Consider the following 15270-nt stretch of genomic DNA (forward strand, 5'->3'; position numbering starts at 1 on the left):
AGAAGTTGGTAAAGTATATGAGTTTCCATCGAGAGGGCCTTTTTTATTAAAGGATTGATTATTATGGTTCATGAGAGTGTTTAGTGATTTAAGTATGATATAAAGTATCTATCAGTTTCAGGTTAAGTAATGCATAGGACCAAGAATCAAACGGAAACAACGAATTCAGGAATCGTAAGGAAATAATAGGAAATAAAAAAAAGAGGGAGAGGGAAATCTGAATAAGGATTTAACTCCAGATAGGCTCGAAGAAGGTCTTAGCCACCTGTGACGTGTTTAAGCACGATTGTGATAATACGATGGTCTAGAATTAATCCTGTAAAGACAATAACGTAATAGATGCGTGTACCTCTAGAAAGGAAACTAGTACAAGTATATGAAGGTTTAGACAGAAGTAGGAAATTGATGTAGGAAAGATAGATTGTGCAAAGGTACTTGCCAAAGATAATAGTTTAAGGGTCATGAACGATAAGATCGGTAGGATGGTTCATATGTCGCAAAGGAAAAGTATTATTAAGGTAAATAAAGTTTCCCTTTGCAAAGTTCTTATGAACTTACTTTAGTGTATTGTGTTTTCAAGTTAGCTGATATGAGTCTATGCCAGGAGGGACGACGCCAAGGCTGTACCAAGGGAGCAGTGGGTTAGGCTATTATGCATAGAAAGCGAGATTAATGGCATAAACAAAATAACAAAATTTATGATTGCAAATTTGTGTGTTAAGGTACTTATGTTAGTACAGAATTGAAAAAATAGATAGCATTTTTAATTTAATCGAATTTGTAACCATTCATTGCACATACTTAGATGAATCAATTCAAAGTCCTATAATTTCTAATAGACATGAATAGAAATTTTCATTTGCAAAGAATTTTTTTTTTAGTTACACTCGGTCTAGGGTGTGACATCTAATATTCGGATCCAGTTTATCGGATTAGGTTGAGGGCTTGGCTTGCTATCGTCATGTCATCATGACGTGGAAAGGCTCCCCCTCACGATGTCGCCACTGTGAATGCCTTCCTATTTTCATTACGTCGTTGTGACGAGAGGAAACTCCTCGTCATGATATCAAGTGCTTTCTTGGCCTTGGTATCACGATACCTCCAAAAGTCCCTAAAGATAAAGACCACCTACAGTGGTATCGTGATACCCACTTGCCAAGGAGCACCCCAAGTTCAAGATTACCAATAGTATCACGATGTCTGATCCTTGGGTATCGCGATACCAACATGGTGAGGGGAAAAAATTTAAGACAATGTGTAGTCTTTGTCCAATCAAAGAACCAATCATTGAATGTTTGTTCAATAGTTTTTTGGGCAACAAAATAGGGTTAGAATAGCTGTAATAGCCTTACCTGACTCGAATGTCGAATCTAGGTGATACGAACTCGTTTCGGAATGATTCGAGTCGTTTAGATTTCCCGATTGTGAAATTAAGTAAGTTTGAGTTGTTTCAAAAATAAGCTTGAGAAGGCTGAAAGATAGGTCCAAAACAAGATTGTTAAAAGATATTAGGAATGGTGGATGGGTGAATACGACTAAGGCTAAGAATGAACCAACAATAAGGATGATTGTTGACCCGAGTCTTAAACAACACTTAGGTGAAATCGGTGGAAATGATAAGGGATAGTTTGACAAAAACCTTGACTCGTTATCTATGCAAGATAGGAACCAAAGGTATGGTTGCATGCCACACTTAGAAAAGTGATAAGTTCGTTTTAACAAGGAAAGAATGACGCCACAAGCTAAACTTGATAAGTCGTTTTAGTCCAAGAAAGAACAATGAGAGTAGAATTCTCACAAAGAACAAAAGTTCATATACTTAGCAAAAAGTCATCTTCAACAAAATAATGTCTTCTTACTATCTATTTATAAGCACTATTATGACTATTCAAATGCCTATTTGTGAACTTTCACCTCTAGAAAATAACTAAGGTTTTTAAGAAACTTTAATTTCGTTTTTAAAGTCATATAGGGAAGCCAATAGTCATGTCTCTTCACTTGATTCTGGTGTAGATGAAAAGACATGTCTTTTCACTTTATTGTTGACTTAATGAACCCTTAATGTGTTGTTTGGTGTCCCTTCATCTCCCTTAAAACAAATGTCAAAAGACTTGTGCATTCATCTCTTTAATGTGCACCATAACTAGCTTTGAGTGTATGAAACTGATCACATTTGAAGAGTCACTCTTGGTCCATTTGAACAGCCATTATAATGAGCTATGAGTACTTCAATATCCACCAAAAAAGTTCCCTTTAAGCACCAGTAATTTAAGTGACCAAATGCACACCCTTTAATGTCAAAACTGAACAGCCAATTGAATGTGACAGCATTTGATTCTTTTGGCAAACGAACAGCCCTATTGTAGCTTTATAAATATGTGTCCAGCCCTTTGAACTTTCTTACAACAAACTATTAAACAAAGAATTAATTTATTTAAGAAAACTTAAAAACACTATAACTTATGCACTAAAAAGTAACAGCCAAATTAAATAACACTCTAATTCAAACAACTAAGATGTTTAAATGCATAATTTAACTAAGATGTAAACTAAATGAAGATGAGTTAATACATGACTTAATTTAATGATGCAAACTTAACTAACATGAAAGTTATATAATTAAACTAAAATGACTTAATTTAATGATGCAAACTTAACTAACATGAAAGTTACATAATGCATGACTTTATTAAATGCAGAACACATATTAACGATGTGCAAACTATGACATAGTTAAAACACAAACTAAAATAACTAAAAATTAATGAATCAAAGTCCTTATTTTCCAGCAGCCAAATTAACAAACTGAAATTAAAAAAACTTCATTTTGCATTTGGGCCCCTCGCATTTAGGCCAATCTCGGTGTCATCGAGTTGTGTCGTAACATGATGCGGCTGGGATTGCATCACCGGGTATGGAGTGTTACTATTGAACTAGATTGGTCCTAACAACAGATTTAAAGTTAACAAATTTTAGCGATAGACTTTATTACTCATTAATAAATATTATTACAATGGAAACCCTAAATTTAAATTAAAAGTTTGTTATCTAATTTTTTTCAGACTCTAAGGAAAACTATTCAGTTACAAAAATATTCATCCTCGAGGTGAAACCTCTGAAGGTACCCCCTTCCTATGCGCATAACACCTTTCTAACGATGATCCTGGATTTAACACGGTCTAGCTTAGTCCCTCATCGAGTTCCTTATCTAACTAGTCCTGTATACATAAGCCAAATTTTGTGAGTTTCTGCACTATGCTACTCAAACATAAACCACGTCTCATAAGGGTATTAGATGAAATTATACTAGATACATTTAACTCACTACTTGGTTTAGGGGCAATGTTCCTCACCTTGAAGTGGCGATTAGACCATTAAGTGATTTTTCCTTGAAAAATCCTATCACCCTTTGGCTAATTCTTACATTCCCTTGGATGTCCCGCCATATTAGTGGACTCTGTGTTTCCTGTTCTTGCATTATTCGTTTCATTTATTCCTGGTGTTGGATTTTTCTTTTCGTTATGTGCTTATAAGGTAGTCCTTTAGCGTACCCTCCTAACGACCCCTTTAGTTATGTCCTTATTGGGAAACATGTGGCATTTAATTAGTCCTTGACGGACTTATTTCTTGCCATAGTCCTAAAGGACTTGCTGACATTCCATACATTGGGCTAACTAATGAGGACCCAAGCCACTCTGGCGGAACAAGTTCCACTTGGGTTGAATAGTATTCAGATTACTTCCTTGTAATCTGTCTTGTTCACGATACCTTGCTTTTAAGTGTAACATACTCGTCTACTGTGGATCGCTTTGGCCTTTAGCACCCAGCAAACTATCATCAGAGTGGTCATCTGTGCTCACGATTTCTCCCATATGCTGGTCCCTATGGAACAAGCCATTTGGCTGGTACTTTCTCTATAGTTTTCTCCCAAATCTGTCAATGGTTCTTAATTAACCCCTCTTTTCCTTATAGACTAACTGACGTACTTTATGTTTAATCTATAGCTTACATGGTTTTTTTAAGAACCCTCTGGCGGTTCTTAATGGCGGATCCTTATCTACGATCATCGGTTATACCATTTTTGGTCCACTTGTACACCAAGTGCCACTGGTGCACCATCTCCCGTGACAATTTCTTGCTGGGTTACCACCCATATGCCCTACTAGCTTTCACAACTACTATTCTAGCAGTCTTTTCCACTTTCATCGCATTTCCCAGTCATTGACAGATTTCTTCGACCCACTGGCTAACTATTACTTGTCCATACTTCTATTTTCCTTAACCCTTTTTTCTTGTTTGTAGAATTTCCCATGATTATCGTCCTAATTAACTACCCGTGTTCATTATCTCAGCAGACTACCCTATTTTTAGTGCCCCGGTGGACTCTAGAAGCTACCATAGCCTAGCTACGGTCTTACTCGTCAGGTTCCATGTTAATGTCCTGGCGGATTCCATTGGTTGTCATAGTCGAGCTATGGTCTTACACCTCGTAATCCTCATGTTTACTATCCCGGTGGACTACCCCGTGTTTACTGTCCCACCAGACTACCCTGTGTTTACTGTCCCAACGGACTATATTGGTCGTTATAGCCGAGCTATGGTCTTACACCTCGTAATTCTTGTGTTTACCTAGAAAAGCCGGAAGGGCATATAGGTGATAACCCAGTAAGATTTAGACAGGGGAAATGATGTGCCAATAATGACTGGGATAAAGACAAGTTAGAGAAGATGAATCCAAGGATTGTAGATGACGATCCGCCAAAGGCATTCAATAAATTTGTTATGCGAGGGAAAGGTACCAAGTGACAGATATGTCTATCGAGACTATTCTTCTTAGAGGAGGATCAATTGCAAGTACAACCGACACGGAGTTAATTCCAAAAGGAAACCCTTGCATAAGAGAAACTACAAACTCATACGGTTGTTGAGATAACCGTCTGATGGAAGCTAACAACCAGAACAGTTCCCTGCGGACGAATGTGTTTAACCTTAAAGGAAAGGTATAGAAAACAAGGTGGATTGCCAATGAGTAATCCAAACAATATTGTAACCCAAGTGTAGGGAAGAATAAAGAAAGGTAAGATAAGATTAAATCAACCAGTGTGGAGTGGGACTTACTAGTAGCCTTATTAAAGAAATGGCAATAAATACGTCAAACTATCATGAGATAAGAGACTCAGAAAAGGGAGAGTAGTGTATTAGGAGCTCTGTTGAGAATATAGGATATAGATGAACCCCATCCTGAAGAGGATGATGGGGGTACATCCCAATAAGCTTTAAAATTTCAGAACTTAGTATCAGGGTAATGGGAACCGATGATTAATTCCTAGAAGTATATAGGTAAAGTGAGAATCCACCAAGATAACAAAACATTTCGAAACCACCAAAACCCTATCATCAGGATATAAGCTCAACCCGGTACTTATAGTAATGGCAATCGAATCGCCAATAAGAAAAGGCAGAAAGAGTATGAGAGCCCGCCAGTTCAAGCACAACGCAAAAGTCTGAGTAAAACTGGGAGTTAAAGTATTTTATTTTCTTTTAAGTTAATACCCCAGCTAAAAAGGGGTGAGTTATGCATGGTAGTACTGAAGAAACCCACTAAGTTCATTTGAACTGACAAATGTTTTGGCCTATGATTGCAAGACTCGTTGGATAAAGAAATCGAGGAAGGATCAAGCCAGATATATTTGGAGCAAGAATCAACGTCAGTAGGGTGCCTGTTGGAAAAAAAACCCGATTTGAAAATGACTTTCTAGCACAACGAAAAATTAAAATTTTGAAAATAGACCTGGTTTGTGATATTTATGGCAATAAACCTTAGACCAAAATCATACTTGTGTTTTTGGATAAGCGAATCCTTAATGTTTTTCGATTTTCAACCAAACAATCTTCTCTCCTATTCTTGTAGCACGAACTGCTTCGAGTGTGGGCATGAACCAATTGAATCAAAACATAGAACTAAAAAAAAGTTTTCCTTTAGAGTGAAAACGAAAATTCTCTCTTTTATAATAGAAACAGGTAAAATTGTTATTCTGAAAAATATATTTATAAGTTTAGAATCAATTCTCTTTATTTTTCGGCAGAATAACAATCTCTTAAAAGTTATTTTTAATAGTTCTACCGATGTCATCTATTTATAGGAAGAGAATGTAGAACTCTTACAGAGTTGTAGAAGTTTACTTTAAATAGAAAAACAACATCCTACTTAGAGTAAGAGAGGGCTGAACAACTCACCATTTTATTTCTACTAGAGTTGTCGTCCCTTTCATGTTATATGAAGGGATTTTGGCATCTCTCACATCGAGTTCATTTACGAGTACTTCTTGGGTCGTTTTTACCCAGTACTCTGTAATATGATCCAACCCGATCCAGTTTTTCTATTTCCCAAAATAAATTTTAATATTTTCATATTAAATTATTTTCTCATCCCAATTTTATCCCAGTAAAATTTTAACAATTTTACCCCTGGTAAAATTTCAGAAAAATTCATTCAATATGTCACAACTCAACATGTTCACTATGACTGAATGATTTATTTTTATTTTCGTGCTTTAAAATAGTCCTAAAACATAAACTCATCCTTCCATCATTTTTTTAAGTAATCCTATATAGGATTGCAAATTTCCATTTCCATTTTTGAAAACCTACATTCATTTCCAAATGATTTCATTTCTCCATTTAGAAGAAAACCATAATAATTCTTGAATGTTTCTCATTTCTCATTTTCTATTCATTTCGTTCATTTCTATTCAAACACGCAATTCATTTCTGGTTTCAATGAGCTAGCGGAGGGTTCGATTGGACATATGTAGTTGAGTCTCAAATGATTTATAATTAAGTTTCAGCTTTTCGCCTATTAATTATAAACTCATTTAGTCACGAATTCATTCCACTGTAGTATCGTGACTAAGCTCTCCCGAATGGCATACCATTACGAAAGCAACTACTCAATGTTGTCTAATGACATTGTCATAAGTGTGTTACCCTCATAGGATATCCTTGATCTCTTTGGGATAATATTCGTTCTCCCAATATAATCATATTTTATCTTATGGTAACCATTACATCTTCCTTCATGAAAAGTCAATTACTATTAAATAGTGATCAAGTCATCCATCAAAAAGACAAATGTCCTATGGCCACATTTACTTTTCATCAACCATGTAATGCCAATGAGAGGATATCATTTACTTATGTTTTGAGCTATGAATTCCACTGTTGTGAATGACACTACATACTATAGAAGTTGTACACCCAACGCACCAGCTTTCGATTCATTATCTATTTGAATTTAAGCTTTTATTTACTTCAAAGTGTACAAGTCAGACATACATAGTCTGCCAACCACTCAAGATTTAGGTATGCAACACTATGAATGTCACAAGTGAATAAGTCCATAAACGGATTCAGGATCTATTCTGCTTGGGTCATGTTAGTCCAATCAGTCACATCTATGTCTTTATCTTCTGGGAGTCATCCGCTCCAATGCCGAAGACAAGGCATCTCCCCAATTGGACCTGATAGACGAGATATTAGTCTTTTAATTGGTTTGTTCATTTCCAGTTAGACTAAGGACATGTTTAGGTTTGTTTACTAATACAGGCTGTCTTTCCGTACTACAATACAACCATGTAATACCGCTTAGTATTAGTTAAACATTTATGCAACCAATGAGCAACATTTATTTTCATTTTGCTTTGTGTGCAAAAATCATATGAGGATAATTATGCAAAGTATATTAATGTAATCAATGAAATTTTTTTATTAATCAATCTGTTCAAAAAAATTACTAGTGTATATTGACAAAAATACTACACTTAGGACGCTAGATCCAACAATGTCATGCACATAGGAAGGGATGGCGCTTGACAAATGCTAGGAGAAGGGACCTATCTACAAATCTTGTAAAAGCAGGGGCTTGTTTATAGTATTCTATTTTTTTCTTTTCTTTTATATAATTTGAAAATTTATAATTCAACAAAATATAATAAAAAAATTATGTAGCAATGGGTGAAAGCCCAAAACATAGCCCAAGTAGTAAAATCACTCGAATTTAAATTAATGCCATAAAAATATTCAAATTACCAAGTTGAAATCAATATTAATTTATAATTTATAATTGTCAAAATCATTTGAAAGGCCAAATTCAGTAATTAATAGATCCACACAAAATTAGGTGAGTATAGTAATAGTTGAGGAAAAGATAATAAAATAATTCTCAAACAGTTGACACAATGAACCGTTTATTTATTAATTTGATGTTGAAATATCCAAAATGCCCTAAACAGCGTTAAACTTGGGTGCTGGCCGTTACTTACCTCTTGACGGGAAATTCTAGGAAAAGTTCGTTACAGTGAGTTTCTCATAAAGTTTAAATTAAAAAGAAAATACCTTTCCATTTTTGTTATTGCTTTATAATTTTGGGCACGCTAATCTCTCATAATTTTAGTATTTTTGTAATTTTTATATGCCATCAAAATTTGCTTTTAAAATAAAGTCTTGACTTGATAAATTAATTTTAAATTTAATTTTTTTGCATAGTAGTAAAATTTATAATATATATTAATAAAATTTAAAAAAATAAAAATAAATTTTATAAGATGAATCAATATTTGATACTCTCTTATAATTTTTATACTCACCCAAGTAAAAAAAAACATTAAAAAGCACCCAAAAAATAAGGAATATAAAAATTTGACGTATACCAATTTTGGTTCTTCTTACTAAATTTATTTCATTTATTTAATTTTTTATTCTATTTTAAAATTATCATGAAATATATTTTTTCCTTATAAAATTTAGCATGAAAATAATAATTTAAAAGTTACCCAATTTTTCGTTACATAATCCCATTAAACTTTCTTAATATTTAGAAATAATATTTTTTATTTTAATATTATATCTCATACCAAATCATTATTTCAAACTAAAATTTTGAGGTATACTAAAATACAAGTGCCAAAAAATTGAGGGAGTAAAAATTTTGAGGAAATATAAAAATTATGAGAAATACAGAAAAGTATAAGAAACTACCAAAAACTTGAAGAACCACAAAAAAAATGAAAGAGGAAGTACTAAAAATTATTAGAGAATACTAAAATATACGAGGAACTAAAAAAACATGCGAAACTATAAAAAATATAAGAAAGTATCAAAAATCGGAAGAAGTACAAAAAATGAGAAAGTGCGAAAAGGTATGTGAAAGTACCAAAAAATGAGGAAGTGTAAAAATTATAAGGATGTACCAAACCATACAAAAAATAAAAAAATATGAGGGAATATTAAAATATGAGAAAATAACAAAAAAAATTATGAGAATGTATCAAAAAATAGGAAGAAATACAAAAATTATGAAAATATCAAATAACATGAAAGGTCATCACAATAATTTTTGCATTTATTTAATTTTTCATATATTTTAAAATTATCACGAAATATAATTTTTTACTATTTTTAGAATTATAAATTATAAATTTTTTAGTTATAAAATTTCATTGAAATTTCTTAATATTTAAAATAATTTTTTATTTTATTCTAAAATTATACCTCATACCAAACCAACTATCAAAATATTTAATTGGAATAAAAAATTATGAGTATACAAATATACCGATTATTACTTCAAACTTCACAAGTATTCAACTAGTTCGGACTTGTTTAGTGTTGAGTTGGAACCAAGACAACAAAAGTTCTTTCGCCGAAGTGGTCTGTGCTTCCTTTGTTGAAGTAAGGACAAATGGCCTGATTCGAGATTTCCTAAGAATCAACTTAGTGAAATCTCAAATTTTTTATATCAGAAAAAGAAATAATTCGTCAGGTTCAGAATTGATTTCTGGTAATAGGTCAGATCGTACCAATAAAAATCCGTTTTATTCAATTTATTCCAACGCAAGGATTCAACAATCGTTTAGCAAAAATCACGAAACTATTCATACGCTCTTGAACAGAAATAAGGAATCCCAATATTTGATAATTTTGTCATCATCTAATTGTTTTCGCATGGGCCCATTTAACGATGTAAAATATCACAATGTGATAAAACAATCAATTAAAAAAGATCCTTTAATTCCAATTAAGAATTTGTTAGCTCCTTTAGGAACAGCCCCCAAAATTGTAAATTTTTATTCATCATTTTACCCTTTAATAACTCGGAATCAAACCTCGGTAGCGAAATATTTGGAGCTTGACAATTTAAAATAGGCTTTTCAAGTACTTAACTATTATTTAATAGCTGAAAATGGGAGAATTTATAATTTCGATCCGTGCCGTAACATCTTTTTGAATGCAGTCAATTTGAATTGGTATTTTCCCTATCATCATTATTATCATAATTATTGTGAAGAAACGTCCACAATAATTAGTCTTGGGCAGTTTATTTGTGAAAATGTATGTATAGCCAAAAGCGGACCACGCCTAAAATCGGGTCAAGTTTTTATTGTTCAAGCTGATTCTATAGTAATAAGATCGGCTAAGCCTTATTTGGCAACTCCGGGAGCAACTGTCCATGGGCATTATGGAGAAATATTTTACGAAAAAGATACGTTAGTTACATTTATATATGAAAAATCGAGATCTGGTGATATAACGCAGGGTCTTACAAAAGTGGAACAAGTGTTAGAAGCGCGTTCAATTGATTTAATATTGATGAACCTAGAACAGAGAATTGAGGGTTGGAACGAATGTATAACAAGAATTCTTGGAATTCCTTGGAGATTCGTGATTGGTGTTGAGCTAAGTATAATGCAAAGTCGTCTCTCTTTGGTTAATAAGATCCAAAAGGTTTATCGATCTCAGGGGGTACAGATCCATAATAGGCAAATAGAAATTATTGTACGTCAAATAATATCAAAAGTATTGGTTTCAGGAGATGGAATGTCTAATGTTTTTTTACCCGAGGAATTGATTAGATTATTGCGAGCGGAATGAACGAGGCGTGCTTTAGAAAAAGCTATTTGTTATCGAGCCGTTTTATTGGGAATAACGAGAGTATCTTTGAACACTTAAAGTTTTATATCTGAAGCAAGTTTTCAAGAAACTGCTCAAGTTTTAGCAAAAGCTGCTCTCCGGGGTCGTATCGATTGGTTGAAAAGCCTGAAAGAAAATGTTGTGCTTGGGGTATGATACCCGCATGGTGCGGATTCAAAGGATTAGTGTACCGGTCACAGCAACAAACAACATTCTTTTGGAAACAAAAAAAAAAGAATTTTTTCGGGGGAGAAATGAGAGATATTTTCTTCCACCACCGAGAATTATTTGACTCTTGCATTTCAAACAATTTACATGATACATCAGGCCGCTCTTTTATAGGTATAGAATTTAATGATTCTTAAGATAATTTGTTGTGGTCATTTGAGTTGTTAATTTGTTAATAGTAATAAAGAGAATAACGAATAGAAAGTAATGGCTTGGCTCGTAGATAAACGACCAATCCCCGGTAGAAGAGAAGGTTCCATTAGAACTATTATTTATTTTAGGGTGTTTTGTCTCTCTTTTTTTTACTTAGAGAGAGAGAGAGAGAGAGAGGAGGGAGGGAGGGAGGGAGAGAAGTGAAAACAGAAATGGCAAGAAGATATTGGAACATAAATTTGGAAGAGATGTTGGAAGCAGGAGTTCATTTTGGTCATGGTACTGGGAAATGGAATCCTAGAATGGCACCATATATCTCTGCAAAACGTAAAGGTATTCATATTACAAATCTGACTAGAACCGTTCGTTTTTTATCAGAATCTTGTGCTTTAGTTTTTGATGCAGCAAGTAAGGAAAAACAATTATTAATTGTTGGTACCAAAAATAAAGGCGCTGATTTGGTGGCGCAGGCTGCAATAAGGGCTTGGTGTCATTATGTTAATAAAAAATGGCTCGGTGGTATGTTAAGAAATTGACCCACTACAGAAATGAGGCTTCATAAGTTCAGGGACTTGAGAACAGAACAAAAGATGGGGGGACTCAACCATCTTCCGAAAAGAGATACAGCTATGTTGAAGAGACAATTATCTCGCTTGCAAACATATCTGGGCGGGATTAAATATATGATGAGATTGCCTAATATTGTAATCATTGTTGATCAGCAAGAAGAATATACGGCTCTGCGAGAATGTATCACATTGGGAATTCCAACAATTTATTTAATCGATACAAATAGCGATCTCGTCTCGTAGATATTTCGATTCCATCAATGATGACGCTATAGCTTCTATTCGATTAATTCTTAACAAATTAGTAGTCACAATTTGTGAGGGTCGTTCTAGCTATATACGAAATCCTTGATTAATAATAAGATAAATAAATTATTTTTTGGAACTACATAGATTTATGAAACCGGTTACTATATCTTGAATCGCACAAAAGAGATAAAAAAACTGTGAATATTGTGTGATTAGTTTCGTCGGTGTAAAAAATATAGAATTTGAGTAGGCAAGAGAAGATTTAATCAAAATAATTCTTTTTTTAAGTAAAGTTCTATTTCTGTTAAAGGGCAATATGAATGGTATATCAAACGCACTAAACGGGTTATACGATATCTTTGATATAGAAGTAGGCCAACATTTCTATTGGCAAATAGCAGGTTTCCAAGTCCATGCCCAAGTATTTATTACTTCTTGGGTTGTAATTGCTATCTTATTAGGTTCCACTGTTATCACTGTTCGGAATTGACAAACCATTCCAACCGCCGGTCAAAATTTCTTCGAATATGTTCTTGAATTCATTTGAGACGTAAGCAAGACTCAGATTGGAGAAGAATATGGTCTATGGGTTCCCTTTAGTGGAACTATGTTTCTATTTATTTTTGTTTCTAACTAGTCGGGTGCTCTATTACCTTGAAAAATCATACAATTACCTCAGAGAAAGTTAGCCGCACCCACGAATGATATAAATACTACTGTTGCTTTAGCTTTACTCACGTCAGTAGCATATTTCTATGTGGGTCTTTCAAAAAAAGGATTGGGGTATTTCAGTAAATACATTTAACCCACTCCAATTCTTTTACCTATTAACATTTTAGAGGATTTCACAAAACCCTTATCACTTAGTTTTTGACTTTTCGGGAATATATTAGCTGATGAATTAGTAGTTGTTGTTCTTATTTCTTTAGTACCTTCAGTCGTCCCTATACCTGTCATGTTCCTTAGATTATTTACAAGTGGGATTCATGTTCTTATTTTTGCAACTTTAGCTACGGCTTATATAGGCGAATCCATGGAGGGTTATCATTGACTAGTTTTTGTTTTTGAAATAGTCTAGCCCTTTTTCAGCTTAGCTTGGTCCAATCCAATGTATGCGCAACTCAAGATAATCTACTTACTTAGGGACCATAAATATACAAATACGACGATCTAGAGTAATAACAAAAAATATTACGATATTAGAGAATTGTAATAAAAAAAGGAAAAGGATCTAATTGAAAAGATATTTTTCCTAAAATTCAGGGTTGGTCCATTTTTTATTACTTATATTTATATCATATTTACCTTCAATCAATACTATCTTTATCTTGATATTGTTTTTGTTTATTCAATTTTAATATTATAAGTCCTAATTAGAACAAGAATTCTTATGATATTAATTTAGGGTCTATGATTTTTAAAAGTTGTTCTTTATATAGAATGATTTCCATTTCAGTCAATTTCTTCATTCAATTCAATGATTGACCAAAAGAATTTTTTTCATAAATAATAAAATAAATTGCATGAACTTAGCTCAATCAAATACTGATATTGATGTTTTATTTGTATACAATGATTTGGTCTAATGAATCCATCCATTTAGATTGTATCCATGTGAGATAATGGTAAATAAAAATAAAAGGAAGAGACGAAATTACATTACAAAAAGCGATATAAAAAATGATTAGGAAAAGAAAGGGGGTAAAATTAGGTATATGGGATCTAATCGCTATAAAACAACTCTTGTCTATCCTTTGAGGAATAATTCTAGAATCCAATTGAATCTAAGACATGAATAGTTGGTTTATGTTATGTAAGAAACACATGTATATGGGATATTAGATATTGACTAATTATATACGAACTCAAAATATTTCTAATCCAACCTACTACTGTCGATTTAGATGGGTATTCCAATAGAAGAATAGAAGTTCCTCTGTTTCGTCTTTGACTCTGAATTGAATGAATAAAGAGATAAAATAAAGACAAAAACAAATAATTCAAAGCAAAGAATGGGTTGGAAAAAAGAAAGGGAAGAACAAAGTATGTGCAGATTCAAAAAAATCTAGCGGATAGGACCTAAAAAAAGATGTCGAAATAGTTCAGACGGATCAATAATCTTCTCACTTCCATTCAGAGTTCTTCGTTACTTCGGCAGGTTAAATCTTAGCGATGGAATAATATAAAAAAGTCAAAATTCATTAGATGATTGTATCATTAACCATTTTTTTTATTTTGGTGCGAGGAACATATCATGAATCCACTGATTTCTACTACTTCTGTTATTGCTGTTGGGTTGGCTATCGGGATTGCTTCTATTGGACCTGGAGTTGGTCAAGGTACTGCTACGGGCCAAGCTGTAGAAGGTATCGCAAGACAACCCAACGCGAAGGGAAAAATACGAGGTACTTTATTGCTTAGTTTGGCTTTTATTGAAGCTTTAACAATTTATAGGTTGGTTATAGCATTGGCACTCTTATTTGCGAATCCCTTTGTTTAATCCTATAAACGTGAGAATTTTGTATTTTTTTTCTTATTTTATAGCTTGGGACTTACTCCTCGCTTTTTTGAATTCTATCAAGATTTCACCCTACAATTAATTATTTGTTGGGACAATAATCCATGGGAAGGATTAATTTGAAGATGAGGAATTATCACACTGACTCGCTTTCTTCCTTCCCCTTCTTAGTTTCAGGGTTAATACCGATATTTTAATAACAAATCGAATATATCTAAGTGTAGTACTTGGTGTATTGATCTTTTTTGGAAAGGAAGTGTGTGCGAGTTGTTTATTTCAAGAATAGGCTAGATTCACTCAGTTGTACTTTTTTTCATTATAACTAGGAAAGAAAAGAGTGCATGATCTCGCAAATTACTTCTGAATAAATTTTTAAAATCATATTATAGAACCATAGCATTTCATGATTCATTGGTACATCGACTTTGATTCTTTATTAACCAACAATCTGGGACCATTAACATGGTTAAGGCCAAACCCGTGTGAAGTTCAGATGTAGTAGGGTACTCTTTCTACTACTATGTTACTAAATACAGAAATATTTTCAAAACAAAAATGTTTTTTCGATGTAAAACACTCATGTCG

Source organism: Gossypium raimondii, chromosome 8 (assembly GCF_025698545.1).
Source record: "Gossypium raimondii isolate GPD5lz chromosome 8, ASM2569854v1, whole genome shotgun sequence".
Classification (NCBI taxonomy): domain Eukaryota; kingdom Viridiplantae; phylum Streptophyta; class Magnoliopsida; order Malvales; family Malvaceae; genus Gossypium; species Gossypium raimondii.